This window comes from Camelus dromedarius, chromosome 25 (genome assembly GCF_036321535.1).
Source record: "Camelus dromedarius isolate mCamDro1 chromosome 25, mCamDro1.pat, whole genome shotgun sequence".
In the NCBI taxonomy this organism is placed as follows: domain Eukaryota; kingdom Metazoa; phylum Chordata; class Mammalia; order Artiodactyla; family Camelidae; genus Camelus; species Camelus dromedarius.
The window spans coordinates 21430583-21444449 of NC_087460.1; the positions used below are offsets into that span (position 1 = coordinate 21430583).

General features: G+C 40.6%; 1 long non-coding RNA gene across 1 annotated transcript in view; it reads right to left on the minus strand.

Moving 5' to 3' along the window:
* The window catches only part of LOC135319327 (uncharacterized), a 175260-nt gene that overhangs the window by 23215 nt on the left and 138178 nt on the right, over nt 1-13867 (minus strand). Inside the window, exons 16-19 of the long non-coding RNA XR_010377838.1 lie at nt 9244-9429; nt 6540-6764; nt 1151-1334; nt 192-573 (exon numbers count right to left, since the gene is read on the minus strand). This is a non-coding gene — a long non-coding RNA (uncharacterized LOC135319327). The remainder of the gene's footprint in view (nt 1-191; nt 574-1150; nt 1335-6539; nt 6765-9243; nt 9430-13867) is intronic.

A 13867-nucleotide genomic window follows, 5' to 3' on the forward strand; every position in this document is an offset into this window, starting at 1 on the left:
CCCGCAGCGTGGCCCACCCAAGCAGGAGGTGCACTGTGCTTGAGAAATCCCATCCCCGATGGGAGCAAGAGGGGCTGGTGGGGTTGAGTGAACCTATAAATGCCCACAGAAATATGCCTGCATTCATTCAAGTGATACAAGCAACAGTAGCAGGCTATTTAACAAAATTTCAACTGTCAGTGGAAATTTACCATTCCTTTCCGCTTGTCCCCTGCACTCTGAGACAGGCTTAGGCTCTCTCACACCGGCAGCTCTGATGCAATAGTTGTGAAGTCGTTTTACTTTGCTGCAAGTGTCCTCGCTCCCCGTGTGGCTGTGACTGTCTTCTCTTAACACAGTCTGATGTCTTCCTGGATCTTTCCCTGCGTTCCTTGCTCCTGCTCCTCAGATCCTAAGATGAAGGGCAAGTGAAGACACATGACCAGAAAGGGCACCGTGGACTTGAACGAAGTCCTCAGTGATCCCCTATGTGAGTGCTGCCCACCCTTTACCTTCGATTTTCAAGGTTCTTCCCAGGGTGACATCCAGACAGGAGAGCGTCCTGGGCCAATTAAAAGCCGTGTGACTTGGGCCCTGGGACAGATGCAGGAGCTGGTTCCAGAGCCGTGCCCCTCCCCACCTCTGCTCCCCTCTCTCCCAAGGACCCACTGCTAAGCCCCCAGGTTCCCTGATATTCTGTCCTTCTCTTCTAATCTAATCCAAGCCCTTTTCCTCTTCCTTTATTCCCTAATTATCACCAGCTGAAGTGGTTTTTTAGTTACAGTATCTGAAAAAATTTCCGTCAGCTGAAAAAGAGGTCCCCAGAGGTCAATGCCCATATATGCTGGTTCCTGAAGAGAGCCCCTGGTTATGGGGTCCCTCACCAACACCCACGGGGCATCAGACATGTTGCAGAGTTGACCACCCCCAACAAGAGTTTGCTGTGACCCCAATGCCCGCACAGCATCCCTGCTCTCATAAATGTATTTGGCCCACTTATCCGTTACTAAGAAGCAAAAGTAAAACAATTGCTCATGTTTCTTACTAAAATTATTTATGAGGTGGAAAAAGAAATTGTTATAGAAAAGAATAAATTTGACTGCATGTTAGATCTGTTCCTTTGGCTTTAAACCTTTGCCGTTTTCTAGGCTCAGACTTGGTAGCTCTGTACCTTTTGTAAAAGAAAGTTGCCTTTAGCCTGAAATATCCAGGAGAGCCTATTCTCCGGGCTCTGATCTTTCACGATGTTAACTCTTCTGCACTTATGTAGAGATGGCAAGTTGCAAAATAGAGAATCAACTTTGGTTTTTTTTGGAGGTTTTAGAGGGGCACCATGATTTGACCCACGTGGACAGCTGCAAGAACAAAGAATTCCAAGGAGAAACAGTTCGTACCGCAAGAAGTTTGCAACAACCAACCACATCCCCGCCCCTTTTTAGTATAAAAGCGGACTGATTTCTGACTTGGGGGAGACGGTTCTCCAGCATGTCATTCTGCCATCTTCTGGGTCTGCCAGCTTTTCAAATAAAGTCACTATTCCTTGCTCCAACACCTCAATCTCCCGATTTATTGGCCTGTCATGCAGCAAGCAGTACGAGTTTCGACTTGGTAACAAGATGACTGCATTGGAGGTAGTATGTCTCCACTCTTTCCTCGTTTCCAATATGTAACATGCACATCATTTATGATCTAGTGCAAATAATTCATCAAAGACAACCACAAAAAGTAACTACACTCACCTAGCTATCAACCCTGAAGTCACAACCTATCAATTTTATATGCTGTTTAACAACACAACTAAAAAAACCTAACATAGGGAATTGATTCCACAGAAATAAAATTATTTCTACTCCTTCAAAACCTTTTTTCTTTTCTATTTTATTTTGTTTTGCATATTGAAAAGAAAATAAAAGACAAATCATTTTATTTCACGTATTTTGTTATAGCTACATAATTTAAATACTACAAAGAGATTTAAATTGCAATAAAAAATTGTTCATATATTGTACAAAGATATATACACAATCAATGTGGATAAGGAAAGGAATGGACATTTACTAAAAATCCACTGCACATCCAGTCTTTTACAAGCATATCCTGGAATATAAGCTCTATGATCCAGGGGTCCCCCACCTGCATTCTCACTGCTGAGTCCCTTAGTAATCTTCTACCAAGGCACCAGCATAGAACCACGCGATCAGTATTTTAGGTATAAATGAGGGAATTAGCTCATTCAATTCTAAAACAAAAACCCTAAAGTAAATATTGAACTTATTTACAGATAAAGAAAATTGGACACAAACAAGTACAGTTTCTTCCCCAAGTTCACAATGCTAATAACTGGTAAAGGCAAGATTTGATCTCATCTGTCTGATTCTAAAAACTAAGGTGGAAATCCCTTTCAACTGGGGAGGGTCCAGCAGCACAGCTTATCACCCTATCTTTGTTCAGATCTAGCCTTAGACAGCCTGAGACAGCACCCCATTCCTATGGAACTTGAGGGCAAATGATAACAATAAGGATTTTATATCCAGTAGTTTCTTAGGTATCATTTATATAAACTGTCAGCAGGACAGCAGAAAAACTCTGGGAAATATGAGTGGGTCCAGGGCTTTTTGCTGATTAGAAACTCAGTCTATCAGGACAGAGTGACCTTCCCATGAGACGCCACACGGACCTAAACTAAAGGCAGCTGAGCAATGAAAACTAGCAAGACCCTGGAAATCAAGCAAGAAGGATCCCTGCCATCTCCAGCCCTGTTGCCTCTTCATCCACGTGGACACGAAGACAGAAGACCTAGGTTCTTGTCCAAGTTACGCTATCATGAATTCTCACCCATAAAAAGTTACGACTCTATGCTGTCCTAAGACCTTTCCAACTCAAATATGTTGACACCAATATCTCAGCAGAATGTCTATGTCTCCTCATCCTCTCTTCTATAAGGAGAATATTTCTATGGCCACAAAGCAGAAATCCAATTAAAAACACCATGCACTAAGCAAGGTGAAAGTCTGCGTAAGAGACTTTGCTCTCACGCTCAGTGAATGAAAACCCAGAAAAATTGGTCCTTTTCCCTCAGCAAGTGGGAGGTAGGCTGATTGTGTGTGTGGGTGTGTGTGTGTGTGTAAATCAAATACAATGACGTCTGGGATCTGTACAGATTTTTTTTAAGTTACTGTCATTTCATGAGGATGAGACACCCTTTAAAGTAATTTGAATCTAGTGTTCTGAGAGAGTCTCAGGATCTTTTGGTGGAGCAGGGGAAAGGAAAGGAGGAAAGAAGTAAATGAAGCAAAGGAGTAAGAATACTGCAAGGGAAAGGCAAGACATTAATTTTGTTCCTACTTGCATCACAAACAAATTACGGACTGGCTTTGCCCCAATGTCCTGTAGAGCACTGACTTGCAGATGAAGAGGTGACAGCCCATTTCTCACTGAGCTTGTGACTGTACGTGGCATCTTATAGAAACAAATCATTTATCCTGGTCAAACACTCTAGCAGCAGGCCGTAATTCTCCTATTTTGAGGGACAAGAAAGTAGGAGTTCAAAGAGGGTAGATAACTTGACAAAAGTCAGAGGACCAGTAAACCAGAGAGGATGAATTCAAACTCAGATCTGAATGCAGAGTCTGATCTTCCCACTCCCAGGACTGGAAAATCCTTAACACACAGACTCCCCAGCTCCCCTGCAGTGTTCCTGGCACCAAGCATTTCCCGTGGCGATGGACTCCAGTTCTCACAGACACAGCGCTCTGTGCAGCCAATGACCTTGATCAGACCTTGATCATCTACCTGCCACGCCCACCAGCCTTCACCATAAAGGTAGGAAAGTTGGCTTTCAAGTGCATACAAAGCCACCCCTGGTCTAACCTGGGCTCTTCTGGGGCTTCTCCAGCCTAAAGGCAGCCATGAAAGTGCTCACAGTTTGTACATGAGCCACACTACCTCTCTCCATCTGTCTCCACTCCTATACATCTTAGCTATGACCATTTTGATAATATTGGAAACAAATTTTTAAAAACACAAAAGAAAGGATCCTGGAACAATTACTTAATACTTACAGTTTTAAATGATTTGTTACAAAGTGAGTATTTACAAACCGAATCTGCCTTCCTAGGTGTCAGTTTAAACAGTTAAAAAATATAATAGCAAAAAATTCTCACTTACAAAGTTAACAAAAACATCAACAATAATCTGGAATAAACTCAAAATTAATGCCCATGTTGTACATGGAGAAAACTACAGGACTGTACTGAGGGGTAAATAAGAGGTGTGAATGTAGAGACATCAACATATTGCATGGAGGAAAACAGTTTTGTAAATATGGAAGTTCTCCTAAAAATAATTCAAAACTTAGTAAAAATCCCATGAATACTCTTATCTGATTCTTTTTTTTAACTTGAACAAAATATTTTAGAATTCTTCAGGAATAATAAAGTCATAATAATAGCCAAGAAAGTTTGGGATGGAAGAAAAGAAAAAAAAATCGCACTGTCAGATAATAATTAATTTTTACAATGTGTAAGATATAGCGCTGGAGTAAGGAAGTAAGATTGACAGAAATAAAGCATGAGCTCAAAAAGAGACTCTAGTGTACATAAGTATTTTGTACATGTGGGATTTCAAATCAAAGAGCAAAGTATGAATTCAATAATTGTCCTGGGACAATCAGAGAATCACCTGGAAAGAACAAATTCTATTCCTGTCATAATGACCACAAAAAAATTACAGATAGTGATGTAAATATTAATAACAGCAAATACAACTCTTTGCTCACATTAATTCAACTTCTCCTCACTATAACAAGTACTATTATCATCTCCATCTTAGACATTAAATAAACCTACATAAGAGATTTATACCATTATAAGAAAGTATTTCTAAGAGTAATACCAAAGATAAAACCCAAAAGGAAGACATTTACTATCTTAAGAATATTTTGAGCCACAACAAAAATAAACCTACTGAACAAAAAGAAACGAAAGAAATGACAAGGAAAAACTCTGTGATAGATGTTGATGAAGACAAGGGATTAATGTTCATAACATACAAAGAGCTGTCACAAAGCAAAAAGAAGCTTCCTCACTTAAATTTGTGCAAAGGACAAAATGGATCATTCACTTTTCAAAAGTCAGATGGCTAATCAGTGAAAAATGCTCAATACCTCACTGGTCATCAAATGCAAACTAAAACAATGAAAAAGCACTTTTGCTCATCTTATTGGTAAATATTTTTAAAAGATATTGTAGCTAGTGTCCATCTGTGGGAGAAAAAACTGTGAGCGACCTTTTTGGAGGATGACATGTCAATGGGTATGTAAACTCTGAAAAACGTGTGTACACACCGATTCAACCCCACTTCTAGGAATCGTTTCATTTAGAAAAAAAATCAATTCAAATAGATGTACTGTTTACACTGGTGGGAAGAAAAGCTGAAGTGAAATCATATCCAGCGGTAGAGAATTGGTTACGTAAGTAATTCTACATTTTTCATTCCACAATGGAGAAGGAATTTCTAGTCACTTGATAGTAGCCTGTGATGAACGTAAATGTCACATCCAGGGACTAAATTTTCAGAAGACTTAACTAAAGGCATGCTCATACAAGTTCACAGGAATGTCTGTTAAAGAAAGATGCCAGTCAAACATCCTTTCTGACAGTGGAAAATGGAGAAAACTTAAGTGTCCACCATCAAGACAATGATGCGGTAAATCACGGCGAGCTGTGGGCACTGAGGGGACTGGCGTTTCCCCGTGGCCCAGGGCCTTGTCCACAGCATTCTCCCACCAAAGTTGTCCTTGCACAAGAGACCACACCTGCACGTCAGGAGACCCCTCCACTCTATCTGAAAGGACCGGGTGAGTCTGGAGTGGGAGGACGTCTATGATATACCCGAGTGAATAAAGCGAGCTGCAGAAAACATATAGTATGGCCTTATTTTTCAAAAAAGCATATATACACACATATACATAGATTTCGCATATGTATGTATGTATGTATGTATGTATGTATGTATGTATGTATGGGTATATATAGATGTCATAGGCATAAAGGTCATGAAATATATACACCACATTGGCAACAGCTTTTACACTCAGGAAATAAGGGGAAGGGAGCTAGGGCTCTTTCGGTACCACCACAGTTCTCTTTTCAGTATTTCAGTTAAGTACACTTGGAATTTAAAAGTTTATTTAAGTCCGAAGTAAAATGGACGTTGCCTCCACAAGACATAATGCTATACTGGTCATTAAAAATCATGCCAGGGGAGATAGAATATTGTAGAAAAACATGTAATAAGCCGAATGGAAAATGGAGGTCTCCACACAGTAAACAGGCACAGAGTGCTCACTGGTTTTTATGACAGAGCTGATACACACTGATGAAAAGAACAGAAAGTAGATGTTAAAGTGTTAATTATTATTTCTGAGTAGTGGGACCAGGATAGACCCTTTTGCCCCTTTTTTCAGACTTATCATATTAAATATACATTATTTTTCATCTGAAAAAAGCATTTTTAGATGTCTAGTACCACACACTGGAGAATAATACACGAGTACTTACAGAAACAAATAACTAGGAGACAGCGCAGCAGCGCCACACAATGTAGAACGGGAGATCCTGATTAATACCACGCAGTTACATAAGAACCCACAAAGTGAGAGCACCTGCTGTAACAGGGCGCGGCCCCCTTCTATTTGTCACTTGTGTCCTCAGGGCTGAGGCAGTTCTGAGCATGGCCAGTGCCAGTGTTGGTGTCTGGATGGAAGCCACTGGATGTGAGGGCACCTGCAAGCCGAAAGGAATAACAGAAATCATCCTCTGCCTTTTCTGTCTTGTTTCTTTGTTACTTTAAAAGAGAGGCATAAATAAGATAAACTGTGTATCTTCCCTACTGAAATTTCAGTAATGAAACCGTTTTCAAATTGTTCACAACTTATATTCTGCCTATAACCGTCTTTTAATCAAAGCTTCATATTTATTAAATGTTAATTAACTCAGTTAATTAACTCCCTGTTGAAACCTTCTACTAAAGAACATGAAATGCGCTACGTGAAAGGACCACGCCTGCAGTGACTAGCTTGGCTGTCTTGACGGCAGTGCAGTCAGCCCCCAACATCCCGTGGCTCTGAGCTCCTGATGCTGCTAAGAGAGCATACTGCTGCCTCAGATGGAGAGAAAGTATGAAAGCATTTCCTGAAATCTACAGCACTGACAAAACATAACTGACAAATCCCAGGCTCCTTTGAAGCTGTCATTTTCGGTTTCTGGCCAACCCCCGTCAATGAGCTGAACCACCCCATTCCCAAGTCATGGGACTCACGTGGGAAGAAGTTTTGGAGAAATTTCCAGGTACAGAATGTAACCAACTATACGTAGAACTCTGACAAAAGAAACAATGCAGTACCCTGATTTTGGAAGACACTCAAAATATTCTCCTAAGCCTTTGTAGCTGGAAATGTTGGGCTTCTCCTGAGCCACTTATTTATTTCACAGCCAGTGAGCATCTCCCACAAACCCTGTTACCCTGTGTCTGCTGGGAGCATCAGGTACACTCTTGCTGTCGATCTTATAAGTCACAGGGCAGAGGCGTGTGTCTCACGGCTGCAACCCTCACACAGGCTCGCCTCCTAGCCTCACAGTTTGAACTTGGCCCCATTTTCTTACCTGTTTATTTGGTATCTGTTCTTCTGTAAGCTGCCTGAAATGCTTTTTGGAACAAGTCAGAAGAACGAGTGGGTAGATAAATGGACAGATGGACAGGTGAGAGATGGGCAGACCGAAAGAGAGACTCCAAGAAAAGGGGAAAAAAGAAAATTTCCTGTGCAAAACCCTCTTTTAGTCAGGGAAGAAAACCACCACGGAGAAGAGTGAAGAGGCAGGTAGCTTAGGACTGTTTCCTGGATTCCATGAAAAGTCACACCAAGAGATGAGAGGGTAGAACTATAAATAATAAAAGAAAAAAAGCACACATGCTTGAAAAATATATCTACAATATGTACTTTCTAAAGAATAGATTCAAATCAGCAGGGCCCAATACCACAGTCCTTGGGTATTTACAGAAATGAGAATCCCATCTCCAAACCACAAGGCACCCCTTTGGAGCACTGAGAGTCTACACGGGGTGGTCATAAAGCCGTCACCACAAAATCTATGCTATCCTGCACTTACGAGGAACAAGCAGTTGTGCACGTGTGACAGTTACACCCCACAGCATCTCTACGGGGGAGGGAAGCCTAGCGAGCCCCATCTCTGCAGGACAGAAAACCAGTCCTGGAGAGCCTAAGCCGACCTACCAGTTCTCCATCTCACAGGACTGGTCACTCCAGAGCAGGACTCGAACTCGGACCCACGTCTGTAAGCACGATATTATCATGCTTTGTGTGATTTTTGTGTGTATAATACATTTGTTTCTGGCATGAAAGGATATTTAATAAATGATCGATTGTCTTGTCTATCTCATTAGTTCACAATCAATCTTTATACTGTTGAATTGTACTATTTTCCTCTGGAGAACGGAATGGAAAGAGCAGGGGTCAGAATGAGGTGGAGCTCCATTCTTTATCTGGTATCTCATCTCATTCAAGTCCCCAACCAGGGAGAAGGAGCAAATGATCTCTTCATCTTTTAAAGAGAGGGCTCCACTGATGATGACTTACTCAACCCAAAAACCAAGGCTGGGGGAAGGGCACATGTAGCAACCAGAGCAGTATCAGATGTAGGAAAGTGAAAAGAGCTCACGGGAGGGCTCAGGGGGTCAGCATGATTTAATTTCAATTGATAAAAAATACCACACTGTAAAAATACTAGCATGCAATGGATTTGCTCTTTCTTGACATCTAGCAAGTTTCCATAGCCCACATGTAACATTATCGTGAACCAGTGAAAGGAAGAGTCTACAGACAGGGAAAATCAATGCCACAGGCAGGCTGAAACCCAGGCTGGAGTTTAGGAAGAGAAAGGGCATAGTTAAGAATTGGGGAAAGGCTAGAGGAAAAAATCATCACAAGGACTCTCAAGCATCATCCTACAATCATATAATCATTCATTCAAGAGAGAGTTACTGAAGTCCTATTTTGTGCAAGATTGTACACAAGGCAAAGCAAGAGTGCAGCGACCACGTTGGCAGCAAGGGGCGGGGCTAAAATACACTTCTGATCCCGGTACCTTGCACACTTGTCCTCAGTATAAAGGCAAAAAAAAAAGTAAAATAATATTCTGTAAACTCAAAGCATTGCTGAAAAAAAATTAAAGAAGACCTGAATACCTGGACAGACACGCCACGTACATTCCTTGATCAGAAGACAGTGCTCTTGGAATGGCAGTGCTCCCCAGAGTGATCCGTATATTCTACGTGGTCTCGATCACAATCCCAGCGGGTTCCTCTGCAAAAACTGATTAGCTGCTGTTATAATTCATATGGGAATTCGAGGTTCTCAGTAACCAAAACGATCTTGAAAAAGAAGAACAACATGAGAGGACTTGTAATTCTCAATTTGAAACTTTACAACTGTATCTCCAGGTGAGATTAGAGGCCATTTTTAAGTTATTACTGTGTTTATCCTTATTTTCTAAATTCTCTAGAATGAATATAATTTTTATAATAAGGAAAATAAAAAGTAAGGTATCTTTTAAAACATGCACAAAGATTCATTCATTGAAAAAAAGTATTTTAACTATAAAGAGGTAAACAAATATCTAGTGAAAAAGGACTACTTAAAAACAAGAGTGCATTTACATTTTTAAGAAATTGAAAACTGAAAAGCACAAACACATCAAGTTTCTAGGGAGACAAATACAACATATTAACACTTATTTTCAAAAATTCTAATTGAACAATGAAAATTCAAGAAAGGGAAAATCGCGATTGACAGCCAAATGCAAACACAAGGAGAGCAATGGCCTAGAAATCACAGTTCCTTTAACTCTGCTACTACCTCAGTAGGGGAGGAAATTCCTCACTGAGGAGACAATGGAATCCCATGCATAAGACATGATACACAGTACAAACTGCACTAGAATCGGGGGTGATTTTCTTAGAAGTATTCTAAAGTTAGAACATTGCTGAAAAACTATAAATACACTGACAGACAGATTAAAACACACAGTCATATATATTATATAGAAACAGATGAAGTCTGCTCCCATGTTACATAGAAATACAAACATATTTGTTCATTTATGGGCACTGATTATTTTTTCCCAGGTAGAATATTTCAACTAAAACAAATAATAATCAATAATACACACCTCTTGTCAAATCTAGTTGATAAGTTACTCTGCTATGTAATCATAATGTGCCTAAGATAGATCTAAAATAAGTGAAAAATATCTTTGTATGGTTTCTTGAACTCTTCTCAACATTCCAAACTTAATTTTAAAATAGATCTGAGCAGTATTTCTATATTATCTTTTCCCTCGTGAAATGACCAATACAGTCTGTTGTCAAAATTCTGTCCTTACAATGATTCACGATCACCGTATCCTCACAAAACTGCTGGACAGCAAGTCACTATCCAGACACTGTGACCAAACAAACGAAACACAAGAAAGACAGTGACCCTATTCTGGAGGGCTTACCGTCTGTGTCAACACCAGGGTTTTTATTTGATTGGTTTGATTGGGTAGCAAAATAAAATCAATCAATTATTTTCTTCTTTGAGCATTCTGTAAGTCATGACTCTGCTGTTAGTGTCATGAGCAGGAAAGATTTAATCATGACTTGATTAAGTCAAATAGCAACAATCATCACTGGAGAGTGAGTAATAAAGAAGTTAACTGATAGCAATGCTTCTGCTTACATGAGACCTAAAATAAACCTACACTGATCTCTGCAAGGAAAATGAGGAGATGAGGTTCCCAATGAGAAAACAAACAAGAAACCAAAAAAGGAAAGACTTTTTCATTAACGATTCCAGGCAGTAGTGGAGCATGGTGGTGAAGAGCACAGATGCTGGGGACAAACATGAGGGTCTGAACTCCCACAGCACTGGGTAGCTTTGACACTGATAAGTCAGTGAAATTTTCTGCATCTCAGCCTCCTATCCATAGACTGGGAACAACAACAGCACCCGTCTCCTAGGATGGTCCTAAGAATTAAGTTATTTTATATGTAAATTTTAAGTAAAACACCTCAGATTTCAAATATTGGCCCAAAACCACAAGGAAAAAAGAAAACAGATATAAATTTGAGTTCATCAAATTTAAAACATTGCTTCAAAGGACACCATCCAGAAAATGGAAAAACAACACTCAGGAGAAAATATTTTCAAATAATTTATCTGATTAGGAATTTGTATCTCCAAATAAAAAAGAGCTCCTACAATTCAACAAAAAAGACAACTAAATTAAAAAATGAATAAAGGATCTGAAACGGTATTTTTCAAGGAAAATATACAAATGGCCAATAAGCACAATGAAACGATGTTCAAAATCATTAGCTGTAAGGGAAATCATGTCAAAACCACTAGGAGAAACCGCTTCACACTCACTACATTAGGTTATAATTAAAAAAAGAATAACAGGAACTAATGAGGACACACAGGAATCAGAGATAGCAGCCCTTGCTGGTGAGATGTAACGCTGCATGGCTACTTTGGAAAACAGCCTGGCAGGACCTCAGAGAGTTGAACAGTCGGTTTCTGAATGACCCAGCAATTCTGCTCTGTGGGCACACACGTAAGAGAACTGAAAACAAATGTCCACATAAAAACTCCTACAGGAATGTTCACGGTGCCATTATTCATCACAGCCAAAAAGAAGAAACAACCAAAATGCCTATCACCTGATGAATGGGTAAACAGAGGGGCCCAGCCAATCAGTGGAATATTATTCAGCAATAGCAAAGCATGGAGTACTGACCCAGGCAACAACGTGGACAAACATTTAAAACGTTACTCAGTGTGAAAGAAGTAAGTCACAATAGACGGTTCCATTTACATGAATTGACTCAATTTACATGAAATGTCCAGCACAGGCAAATCCACAGAGAGAGAAGAGTGGCTCCCTGGGGCTGTGGGAGGATGGGGAAGATGGGAATGAATGCTTATGCATACAGGGTTTCCGGTTAGGAGGATGAAAATATTCTAAGTTTGACCGGGATGCACAATTCTTGGCATAGAGTAAAAACCGGTGTAAATTTTAATGGGTGAATTGTATTAAAACTGTTAAGAACAAAAGCACCTCGGGCCAGTACCTTCCCATAGTAGATGCAAATTGCTAACTTTTATTACAGGAAGAAGAAACTGCCCTCAGCATGAAAGCAGGAGATCAGCAAATGTGAGTTAACCGAAATTGGACAAGAGCAGTTCACTAGAAACAGTTGCTGTGTGTATACGAAATATTCAGAATGAAGAAAATCAGTTTGACATCAAGATGAAGCATTCTGCTTCAAATGCAGATCAAGGATTCGGCAAGCCCACCTGCTAGAAATAACCAGAGAAGAAACCTGGTTCTTAAAACAAGCACCACATCCAACAAGGAAATGGTGGTGAGGAAAGCAGTCACCCAAAAAACTGGAACAGTTTGCTACAAATAATTTCTCCACTGAAATTTCAAAAATAAAATGAAAGTGATGCAATGCTGTGCTGCCCTCACGTGAATGGGCTTCCTCCGTTGCTCGACAGTTCTGTAACCCCGAATGAGAGACTCAGGAGAATCAGCATGGCTCCTGGGAGTCCCCAGGTGACTGCCCACCAGCACGCTGACCACCATCACATCTGCCAGGGTTGAATTGCAGAGAAGAGACCAACTTCTGAAAGGCACAGGAAATGTTGGCAAGGGAAAAAATGGCTGCAGTCAGTCCTGGGACAGAGGCCCTGACAGCAGAAGCCAGAAGGCTTCAGGTGAACGGGAGTGGCCCTGGGGAAGGAAGGGACCACAAGGGAGCAGATCTCAATTCTCTTCTCTCTCTCCCTTGGGTAGGAGAGATAAAGCCTGCATCATTCTCACCTGGAACTGTGGGTTATGGCTGGCAGAATTCGTACCGACACGGAATGATTATTCAAGACTCTGTGGGAAAAGTCCAGAAAAAGAGAAGGAGTAGGGAGCCAACTCCACGAGCCTCTCAAATGCTCCTATATTTACTGTGTATAATGAAAGGAAAAAGTCATTAACAGTTGTGTGATAGTAAGTAGGAACTTGAGGAAAGACGGGAGGAGACAGAGATTGTAGAATCCACAATGAGTACAAAGGCTTAGTGTATGTTTAGGGAAGTCATGGGGTGAGGGGAATAAGATACATTCTTTAGATATGTGAATTACAAAGCAGACCACGAGGCCAGCCAGATCCTTGTTTTGGGGATAATAGACTATCTAAAAGCACACAAGCCCAGCTTTTATAGCTGAGGGCCTGGGTCCTTGCTTCGCAATGAGCAGAGTGCTATCTAAAGCATCAACTATGCAAGCAAAGCATTGTCTCTGCTTTTTAAGGCAAGGAGACAGGAGTGAGGATGCACAGGCTCCTGCTTGCAAAGCAGTTACTAAGCACACATTTTTCTTCTTAACATTGACAGGCGGCTGGGGTCTGTTACAATTTGTTAACCTAATCTTGGGCTCCCACATGTAACCATTATGGAACCATTATGGAGGACAACCTAGGATAACAAATCCTAGCTCTGGGTCTTTTCCTGCCAGCTTCAGACACTCTAGCAGGATCTAGACTCATCCCTGTTTAAAGATCCCACAGAACCACCCAGACTCTTAACTCCTGGCGCTTGAAACTTAATTTTAGCTCTACACAACTTAACAAATAAAAGTTTCAGAAATAGAAGATATTACATTCTTTTATATCTCATCATATGAACTAATTTTTCTGATTGCTCTAAGCTGCTTCTAATTGGCAAAGCACCTAATTCTGCAGGTGAATTCAGTACTTTCCATTGGGCATAACTT